Source organism: Egretta garzetta, unplaced genomic scaffold, assembly GCF_000687185.1.
Source record: "Egretta garzetta isolate BGI_Z169 unplaced genomic scaffold, ASM68718v1 scaffold504, whole genome shotgun sequence".
Classification (NCBI taxonomy): Eukaryota; Metazoa; Chordata; class Aves; order Pelecaniformes; family Ardeidae; genus Egretta; species Egretta garzetta.
In genome coordinates this window covers 1,361,568-1,372,607 of record NW_009259535.1, presented here as the reverse complement: position 1 = coordinate 1,372,607, position 11,040 = coordinate 1,361,568, and the positions used below count along the sequence as shown (strand labels likewise).

The following is an 11,040-nucleotide window of genomic DNA, read 5'->3' as shown; positions in this document are numbered from 1 at the left end:
CCCGCCCCCTTGCCCCCCCCCCCCCCCCCCCAATCAGGGCAGTATTGCATGAATTTGTAGAACAACAAGCGAACGCAGACAACACGTTAATTTAGATTTTGCTGCATAACACTTGCAACTTGATTAAGATTAAATGACAGCTGGAGAGGAGAATCATTGGGAAGGAGGAGCGCAGCATCTCCACCCTTTCCGTGCTCATGTGGCAACTGGAAACAGCTATTAAGCCTGGAGGACAAGTAAAAGAGCAGCAAGATAATGCTTAATCAGCTACCATACAAAGTCCATGTATACAATGATCGAAGGTCAAGAAAAGGTAGGTAAAGGCTAATGTTAAAGCCCTGGTGTTAATGATGTGGCAGTAATGCTACTTACCATTTAGCAAAGCAGGCCGCAAAAAAAGCTGGCCTCAACATCTGATAAAGCCAGAAACGAAAGAGCAACTGCAGCAAGTTTTGAAAGAAGATGAAATACAGAGCAAGAAGAATGAAACAAAATAGAGGTATTCCAGTTTGGGGGAAAAAAATCTGAAAACATTAAAAAGAAATTAAAGGTGGGCACATGGAAATTAAATGCCCAAGTATGTCTAACTGCAGAAATTCAATTCAGCTACCCCAAATACCTTGGAATAATATAATAAACAAGCTCTTCTGGTCAGACTCTTTCAGAAACTGTTACAATGACCTAGGTTGACACCCTGCACAACGCAGATCACAATTTCACCCAATTCCAAACCTTTAGGCTTACTTAGAGAATATGTTTTGGAGAGACATCCAATTCTACTTTAAAGATTCCAACCATCCCACACCACTAAGTTGCCCCTTAACTAACATAACAGTCAATTATCTTCACTCAAAAATAGCTCTTGTGTCTACTTTGACATGCCTAGCACTGGGTCTCAACCTAAATACGCACACCTTTGACAGATTAAATGGCTCTTCAGCATTAGAATTTTTTCCCCAATACAGGTACTTTTAAAGCACAATAATGCTAAATAAATAATTTTTTTTTATTCAATTTCTGAGTTCCTCACTCTAATGTCTTTTTCCCTAGAGAAATTCAATTTAATCAAAGGAAGAATAATTCATGGGACTCACCAAGTACTGGAACTCTGATCAAATTTTCCCTTACGGACTGGAAGTTTGTTTCAGTCCTTTCTCCATCAGGTAATGGTACTCAGTAGTACTAATTGGCAGAGTAACTTCACCTGTGAACATTCAGTCTCTGGCAATGAAAACGATCTCTCGTTTAGCATCAGATATAATAAGGTTTCCCCAAAACCAAGGGATTGATTCATCTTTTCATTATTTTGAAAGACACAGTTTAGCCAAAGCTATTTGGACAGATCATGACTTAGTTAAGCTACATGAGAGGCAACTGATGACGTATATGATAATATGAAAGCAGCTGTATCATAATATGAAAGTTCCCCCCCACATATACCTTCCTTATCTTCTTATATTTACAAGCAACAACTTAGAGGGCAAGAGTAGTCTCAGTGCTTTCTACCACTGAATTAAGTAGCATGTACCACTGAATTAAGTAGTATGAATGTGGTAGCATCCTACATTAAGTAGGATGGCTGGGGGCAAGGGTGTCACTAGATAATGGTCATTTCTGGTACCTCTCCACTGCCCATTGCTGGCTCCACAAGACTGAAGTTACACACAGGTCCAGAACACCAAAGCAAACATATGAGAAGGAAATGGTTTCCAGTAAGGACCAAGTATTCCATGTCTCCTGCTGCAAGAAAGGAACAGCCAAATTTGGCAACATTCAATATCCAGGTATCTCAGTATTTCCTCAGCTATGAGAGTTGCACAGATTGCTAACTATTACTTTAATACATCTTGTATATTAACATGTCAACCACAATCTAATTTATTGTCATATTACCAGCAGCTAGCAAAGGCAGAAACTAATAGCTATATTATCCTTTGCATGAAAGATGGGATACAAATGCTCCTGACAAAACAAATTTTTCAAGAGAAGGAATGAAAACTAGGGGGCAAATAAAGCCTATGCAATGCATGACTACAGAAACAAGGAATGGCTAACAGGGTCTTGTTTTTTTATTCTATGACCAGATTTCTTCAGTGATGCAACGACACGTGAAACTTCCTGGATCCAATTACAACTACGCTTCTATCTAAATTATTTCTAAATTACTACTACCATAGCACTGATTTCACTGTGAAGTTACATGGAAACCCAGAATTCTCCTGTCTTACAGATATTCCCATCAGTTGCAATAAAGTTATCACAACTTCCAACCAAGTTTTTAAGTTCAGGAGCAAGCCCCAAAACTCAGAGACACAGCAATTCAGGGTGGAATGGACCTTTAGATGTCACCTAGCTCAACCTTCTGCTGAAGCACGGTGAATGCTGATTTGGACAACATTGCTTAGGCTTTTGTTCAGCTGAGCCTTGAAAACCTCCAAGGTCAGAGATTCCACAACCTCTCTAGGGAATCCGTTTCAATACCTGACTGTCTTCGTGGTAAAATATGATCTCATCATGTCAAGCCAGAACATTGTGGTGATCCTGATCAGAAGACCATAATACCTCGAGGAGTCAGTGATCCATGCAAGAGCCAACCTGAGCATGTCCATGCCCGTGCTGTGCTGCACATACCCCCTGGCTGCAGGACGAGCTCAGCCAGCTGGCTGTAACGGAGGAGCCAAGCAGACAGCTCCCACTTGGTATCAGCAATTATGCCACCTGCATGGCCTTGCCTTTATCTAGAAGTGCAGCTAGAAGTTCTCATGTGAGCACCCTTCCTGCTTGATAGTAGAAATTACCAGTAGTTGTTTTCATGTAAGGAAATCCAACAATAGCTTGAAGGAGCAGCATGGGGTAACCCTTTCTATGGACAGGGTCTGCACGGTATATTGCACACGGACTGGACGCCTGTTTGAGGCTTCACAACTCGGGGTTCTCAGCATCAAAACAGATATAAAATCATCTATACTATTCTCTCTATAGTATTAACTTTCATAAATAGCATTTTCAACGATATTTTACAGTGTCCAAGTGCCTTTCTTACTTGGATCAGCACAGACCAGCACCTCCTGGTACACAACAAACTTCCGCCATTTCAGTTTATGACTGTGGTCTCTCAAGCTCCTGCCATGCATCTCTGTTTTTCTTCATAACCTCTATTTTGATATTGGCCAGCTGCCACAAGGTCCCTCCAAAGCCTCATCCCCATGCAGCTTTGGATCCCTCAGCTTCCCTTCATGGGTCATGTGCCCACCGACCGTCTTTGTGGCCTTCCAGTGGGATGGTAGAGAGCAAAACTGGATGCAATGGTTTAGGTGTGGTCTATTAAGTGCTGAGTAAACAGGAATAATCACTTTGTTCAGTCTAGTGGCTACACTCCTATATGCTGACAGGGTATGTTGCTGACTCGTGCATAGCATCTCCAGCTTGTATTCCCTGCAAGTGGTTATTCTGTCCCATATGAAGGACTTCCCATTCGTCCTTTTTGGATTTCATGATGGTCCTGTCAGTTCATTGCTCTGTCCTGTTTAGATCTCTCCGAAATGCAGCCCTGCCCTTGGGCATACTGACTGCTCCCCAGATTTGGTACACACCAACTCCAGATCAGTGACAAAGATATTAAGCAGGACAGGTCCCAGAATAGAGCCAGGCGGAACTCCTTGTGACCAGCCTCCAAGGTAGGGCACAAACCACTGCTGAGAATAAACCAAAACCAAACACCCTGCAGTTTATCTAGTTGCCTGGACAGTTTTTATCATTATCTATAAATTCCACCTGCAAATATTTGTACAGTATTTTGTTGTAAATCATTGATTCATTAAGACTTCTTCTGTATTGCTTGATGATTTCATATTTATTCACAAGCTTCAGATAACTAGTTTTTAAATTGACTTAACATACTATATCAACATCTTGAATGGGGGACCCAGAAATCCCCTAGTGGAAGCAAATGTCATGAAAAATAGCTAGTTTCTTTACTCTGTCTCAATATCAGCATCTTCTATCATCTTCAATCTGAGCCAGACATTTTCAGTCTGCAGCTTATCTATTACAAAAATAAACAAATTTCCTTAGCCAGTTACATCAAACTATGCTGAAATCATCCAATTTCATACTGAGGAAACCACCTTGCAGTGTTTCCAACAGAGTATGCCTGTAAGTAAACAAGAAAACTTTCCCTTTTCTAAAGCTAGAACTTGACAACTTCTCAGCCATTTTTTTCTTCACTACCACTTCACTACAAGGACCCCATTCTACTTCAGATCCATGGACCTAAAAAGCAAAAGCTGATGAACAATGGGTACATAAGAGGTTTAGCGGAAACAAGTGTTTCAATTTTTTTACATCAATACTATGCTTGTCTACAACTTTGTCTCTTATTCTACCATCACTCCCTCAAATGGTGATTTAATCTGTTTAACACCATTATCAGCTGTACTTCCTGACTTAAATAGCTTTAAAACCCCCTTATAATCAAGGGTTATTGGGGATTTTTTTCAAGTTTAAATAACTTTAAAAAGTCTGTGCACATTCTATTACACCAAGTCTGTACAGTCCAACATAGATCTAGATGTTCACCTGAAAAAAACCCTCAGATAAGCCTTAAGGCATCACTGTTTAGACAGATTGCTTTATGAAGAATAGTTACTGGAGATATTGGACAAATAACTTTAAAAACCTAAGCACATTGTATTAGAGTCAGCTAAACAGTTCTGTTAAATAACATTTTGTAACTTTGGACAGTACATAGTCAGAAGGAGCTGTTAGGTACATGGTTTCATTTTCTGTATGCTTCCTTCCATTAAATTTCATTCCGGTATCCTTAAAACCAGTTCAAAAACCAGAGTAAAACTCCAGTTGTTCTCCAATGGTTCTCTACTGCTATGCCTGCCAGGCAGTAGGGGGAGAGGTATTAAAAATGCCTCTATGATAGACTTAGTGAAAAGACAGATCTAGTATGTGTAGCAGGAAAATCCCAAACTAGCGTAAAACTCCTCAATTTTCTTTCTTCTTTTCAGAGAGTGGAATTACACTGCAATCCTTCAGCTCTTTGCTGAAGTCCTTTTAATATTCCAGAGCACAAGTTATCCAAGCCTGCTTATCAGAAAAGGTTAAATATAGATTTTAAAAAGCGTTAAATGCACATGCTACATCACATACTTGCTACAGTCAGTAAATCACTAATTATTCGATGTAGACGGTTCAGAAAACAGATATATCCCACATTCCTGCGTCACATGTTAAAATTTTACCAACTGCTGTTAACAAACCCGCATCTGACACAGGATTACTATTTGCCTGTATTTATGACTAGAAAGATAAATACCCCCCCCCTTTAACTCCCATGGTCATTGGTTCCTTTGGTTTCCTAAATCAGGCATCTACATTTTCAGTTTACAAGCTTTACAAAATGGAAAAAGGGAAGTTGGTGGCAAGAATTACTGCTTCCATATCTAGACTGTTTAGTAACAATTCCTCCGTGTAAGAAAGGTGGGTGACAGTGAGCAAACCAAGTTGAACTATGTTCCTATTTCCAAATTAATGAGCTAGATTACTAATGCCAAACAAGTCAATCACAAAATAAAGGCTGTTTCAGCAACACATTGATATACTTCCTAGCAAGAAGAAATTCTGCATCCCCTGTCTTGATATTAATAATTAAAAATACTGAAATACTAACTCAATTTTTTAGAGAAAACATAAAGGATTTTTAAGATAACTGTAGTTTAAACTCAAATTTAGCAACTACCACAGGTGAATGGATTGAATCAGTTGCTTCTATAACATGCAGCCAGCACGCTCACCTTTTGGAAACACGGAATAACACAGGCTGGAAGCGATTCCAGTGGCCTCCAGCCCAGCCGCCTGGTCAGAGTGGGCCTAGTTAGAGCAGGCTGCTCAAGGTATTACCCAGTCCAGTTTTGAGTACCCCCACTTATTACCATGAAGCGTACAGATTTACTTCAAATGCTGTCTTTTGAAGTAAAAAAAGACACATTCTCGCAGCTCCTCTTACACCCAGGTAAGCTCATGCTGTAGACTGACAAAGTCAGAGGCACCACCCTGGATAGCAGTTACTAGCGAGAGAAATAAAACTGATCTTTACTGACTTTTATTCTTGCTGAACCCACAAACACAGGAACAAACCAAACTGGTTCTAGCCTGTACTTCAGTCACACAACTTTTACTGCTGGTTATGCATGAACCACAACATCCACCATTCACTGTCAAACTCCCAGCTCATTTACCACATTTACAGGTCGAAAGATTCTTTACGTTTGTAAACTTCGTAAATCACACCATGGAGTCATAACACGTATCGCTTTAATGAGAGCAAAATTCGGTAGGTTTTGAGATAACATGACACACAGCAAACATCTAAGCTTTACTGCAAACAGCTGAAGTTTTAGCATGCATTAATATATTCAAATGACTCAAAGTAACACATATTGCAATACTGGCAATCAATCACAAAAAAAAAAAAAAAACAACCACAACTGACAGCTTTAAATAAAGTAATGCCTATAGACTTCTGCAAACTTTGCAGAGGCTTCACCACGTTAGGCACTATACAAATACATAGCAGGTTCCTTCAAGAGTTTGCAATCCGAGGCCCTGAACTGCAGCACGCTATCCTTCAACTGACCTCTACAGGTGAGGGTACCTCGGTCTGCCTCACACGTGCAATATAACTGGACACTGGTGGCAGAGAAAGAGATGTAGAGGAGGGAATAACAACCATTTTGAGATCACATAGAAGGTCACAGAGAATTTCCTGTCCATTGCATTACAGTTTTTCCTTATATTTAATATTTAAAGACTCTGCAGAAAAATATGAGACCTTTCAATCCAAGCACATGGTTATTATTTATCATTCACAAGACCAAAGACATAGTGCAAATCTAATCACCTCTCCCATACTTAAGTTTCCAAAACACAGTAAGACAGCAATTTTTATTCACTGTGTTCTCCTCACACTGTTCATGATTTTGATGTGCTACTTCAGCTGCTAGAGTGTTTTCAGTTTGATTGAAGTCCTTGTTTCTGGATCACATTTTGATTTAAGTCAGGGTCAAAACATTAGCATTAAAATAAATGATAACATGCTTTATATTAGTTTTGACTGCAGGATATGACAAACAAGCAGTATATGTGAAGAGGGTTTTTTTTATAATGTTATTTTAAACACAAACTTTCTCCCACATCACCTTCCAGCATTAGTCTACTTTCAATATTCGTATAAGTATCCTCGATTGCCATTTTAGATATAGGTAAAAAGGAAAAAGGAAAAGCTACTTCCCTGAGATCAGACAAAATGACAAAAACAGAATCAGAACTCCAGCATCCCAGTGCACTGTTCTAATGACAACACCTCCCTTCAACTCTTCCGTGACTACTTTAGCTATCATTTATACTCAGTAACTCTCAGTTTCTAGCTTGTTAGTAGAGAACATGCCAAGCTTTAGAAAAAAAAGAACATTCTGCATTTTCACTGACCTATCTGGTATCAGATCTTAGATGTTTTAAATAGAAGTTTTTCCAAGATCCAGCACTAAGATGTAGCTTTTGAAGTTACAGTTTGGGACTGAACCTAGCCTAAATATCAACCTTGCTCTAACTGCACCGATCTTGTGAGCAGGTGGGTAGGTAAGAGAACTACCAAAATAGTCTCAACTGGCTTCCAGCCAGTGGGCTAAATAAAAAGCGGTTATTTTTTTAATAAAAAAAATGCTGTTGTATAAAATGAAGCTTTTTTTAAAAAAATAAATAAATATAAACAAAGGAACAAACACAGACCAGTTCTCAGGTAAAAAATACGCTGATGTTAGACATTTGTCTTCAAAACATAATACTGACCATGAGGCTTATGGCATTGTTATAGCTTCCTTCAACCTGAAACCCAGAAGGCTGTTGTGTGCCCTGCCCTTCCCCCCCAAAAAACCAAAAACAAACCCCAGAATAAACAAACAAAAACCCAGAGCAAAAACTGCACACACTCAAATGAAAGTTGTACTCAACCCATCTGGCAATACAGAACATGATAATCACACTAGGAAAGGATGAGCCTACAAAAAAAAAAAAAAATCATATGTAGCTACAAAAGAAACTCTTAAGTTATTTTTGCCCCTCCTAAATGGCAGGAGGCTATTTGAGACTGAATGCAGATTTTTTTTTCCTGCCATGTCATTCTTTTGCTATTGGTTCACAGATTTCCTAAGTGAAAAAAAAAAATAAAAAATTTTACAACCTTCTCAGTCTTACTCATTACATGGGCACTGAGGACCCAGCTAGGAAAAAAAAAAAAAAAAAAAAAAAAAGATAAGTCACACATCAGTATTTAGCCTCTAATTGACGTTTTAAGTTTTTTTGGCTGGTCCACATGCAGTTTTCTCTCCTCTCGTATTTGTTCAGATACAAGCTACATTCCACAAGTTCTATTTCTCTAGCACAGAGAGAGTGTACCGCAATACCACTGTTGCCCACAAGTTTGATTTACAACTTGTATACACAAAGGATTTCAGTTTTGCTTTTTACTGTTAGACAAACAGCAAAGCTGTTTACATTACATTTTTACCCTCAAACTCTTTAAGTAAGATTGGGGACCAGAAGCAGTCATGTCAATCTGGAATACTCCAGCATCAATCACCTTCCTACTCATGACAGCTCCATAAAGAACTGCTTGCTGCTCTGTCTCCATACAAGTTTGAAGGCAGCATTACTCATCTTTCCCCCAGTTTCTCCTCATGTACACGCAAGGTAAAAAGAAAATAGTGTCCTCCACCTTCATTTTCCTGTTTATTTTGTGATATTCTGATCTATTCTTCTCTCACTCCTATCGTTTATCTGAGTACCTGCTTCTATCCTTTTTTTTTCTCCTGTAGCAACTTCTCTGGAATGTATACTACATGGTGTCTTACTACAGTCACCTTCAACTCAGCAGTGTAGAAATAGCATGGGGGCAAGAACGCCCAACCTCAGTTCTAATCCCGCTCCACAGCTTCCTTCCTGCAGCTGTAGTGAAACATGTATGTCCACATTTGGGAGATGGAAAGGATATTCTTAGCTATTTCCTTACTTCCATTTTTTTGTTGTTGGTGGTTTTAACTGTATCTTACTATGTTTAACTTGACACAATATGGTAGAAGCTAAGGCACTGAAGGACAGAGCCCGAAACACCCTCCCCTCCTTTCTTCTGAACTACTGTTTCATTTTGAGCTCCTACCTTGGTCTAAAGGCCCCACTGTCCAAGCTGGTCCTTCCGCACCTATGCTCAATTACTGCCCCTTACAGACCGGCTCTTAGACTGTAGTCAGCACTTAGACTGTAGTTTAAGATCCATTTTGTCTTTTTTCACTTTGTCTTGCTTCACTTTGTCTTGCTTCAAGAACTCCACTGTTTTTTTATCCAGGGTATAAACAGGCATTGCACTCAGCAAAAGGAAGACTCCAAGACAACAGCTTTCAACACGTGATCCACAAATGCAGACTGTCAAGGAATTCTTCTAAGGAGTCCATAAAAGATTAATTAAAAACAGAAAAAGCCCAAACAACAACAAAAACCCAAAACACCAAGCCAAGCTTAAATGTACCACTCATAGACTACACTCAAACAGCAGAAAACTTGAGAAGAAAAATGAGTGTCAGAAATCAGAAAAGACTAAAAAAAAAAAAAAAAAAGAAAGAAGTCTGTGTTCTCTATGAGAATCAAATTCACTTTTGCAGAATGACAGAAGTGGAATCTTATCCCCCTTGCTGGGATAAGTTTAAAGTAATAGACTGTATCAATAGAAGGAAATGGTATCAGTACAAACTATTCCATTTTCTTGTTCTGTTCAAACTCTGTGAATCTAAACCTGCCTTTGTTTATCTAGGAATGCCAAGGAAGTCCATAGAGAAAAAACAGAATCTCCTTCACAAATGAACAAAGCCAGACCACAGTGCCAGCTGTCACAACGTTTAGGGCACAAATCATTTCCATCATACCAGTATATGACATCACTGATAAAGCTTATAAACTCATATAAACTATTACCTGTAAAGGAATGCAATCAAAACCAGAGCGAAAACCAGGTATTCCTGAAGCATTTGAACTTTTCTAAGTACCTCAAGACACTACAGACTGAACTGACAGGCTTACAAATTCGCATCACTCTAAGAATACTTTATCTTCTTCACACAGTTTTCTAAATGTTAAATTCTCTGAAAACAAAGCCAAGTGAACAAGAGTGGCTGTGACTCAAAACTGATTGTTTTTTATCATCTTAATACCAACATCATCATATTTGTAAAAACAAGTTACTAGGAAATTACTCAAAGCCCTTCGTTAGAAAATGAAAGCCGTATCTGCATTTATTCTGATACATGCATTATCAGGACGCATTTCTCCCCTCAAGTCTGGTCTAGAGACACGACTACAGCCTCCTCACTAAACTCCTATTCCATACCCTTCTTACTCGTTTTTATTCTTACTCTGTTTCACGCTCTGGGACCTCCTCTGGCCTGATACATTTCAATCTCCTTCCAATATACCCTCCTCTAGCGCAGCAACTTGCTTGCAAAGTAAATTCTCATGTCAGCCAGAGTAAATCTGTTTCACCTACTTCTGCAATAGATTACGTTTACCTGCTGCTCTTTAACACTGCCACACAGCCACGCTTTTAAGTAGACCATGAGTCTGCACCTTGGAAATGCTTGAAAGCTGTTCTCAGCAATGCTACAGAATATGCTTAGGTGTTTCGCTCGGGGCTTTTTTTCCTTGCTAAACCACAATGAAAAGACAACGTGCCAAAATCAAAGACACTGGAAGTTAACAAGTCCCCGTCTGACTTTCACTTAAAAGTTTGGGGAAAACGCCATTGACCTCGTGAAGGCGTCAGGCACCTGTCAAAAGTTGGGAGAGGCGGAGGGGGGTCTCGCTGTCACTTCCGAAAGCGCATTTTTGCCCTTTCTCAGGCAGGTTTGCCCGTCTGTTTGGCTTGGCTCGGTCTCCTGCTGGAAGCCTGCCGCAGGGAAACCAGCTCAACGCGAGAAACACTCTTTT

The 11,040-nt window shown here is 39.5% G+C and overlaps 1 protein-coding gene across 1 annotated transcript in view; it reads right to left on the bottom strand.

Annotated features, from left to right (window-relative positions):
• Positions 1–1,728, bottom strand: part of TMEM131 (transmembrane protein 131) — a 91,528-nt gene extending 89,800 nt beyond the window's left edge. Inside the window, 2 exon segments of the mRNA XM_035893198.1 lie at positions 1,095–1,221; positions 1,622–1,728. The gene's annotated coding sequence lies outside the window, so the exon portion shown is untranslated.
• Positions 1,729–11,040: the final 9,312 nt, after the last annotated feature.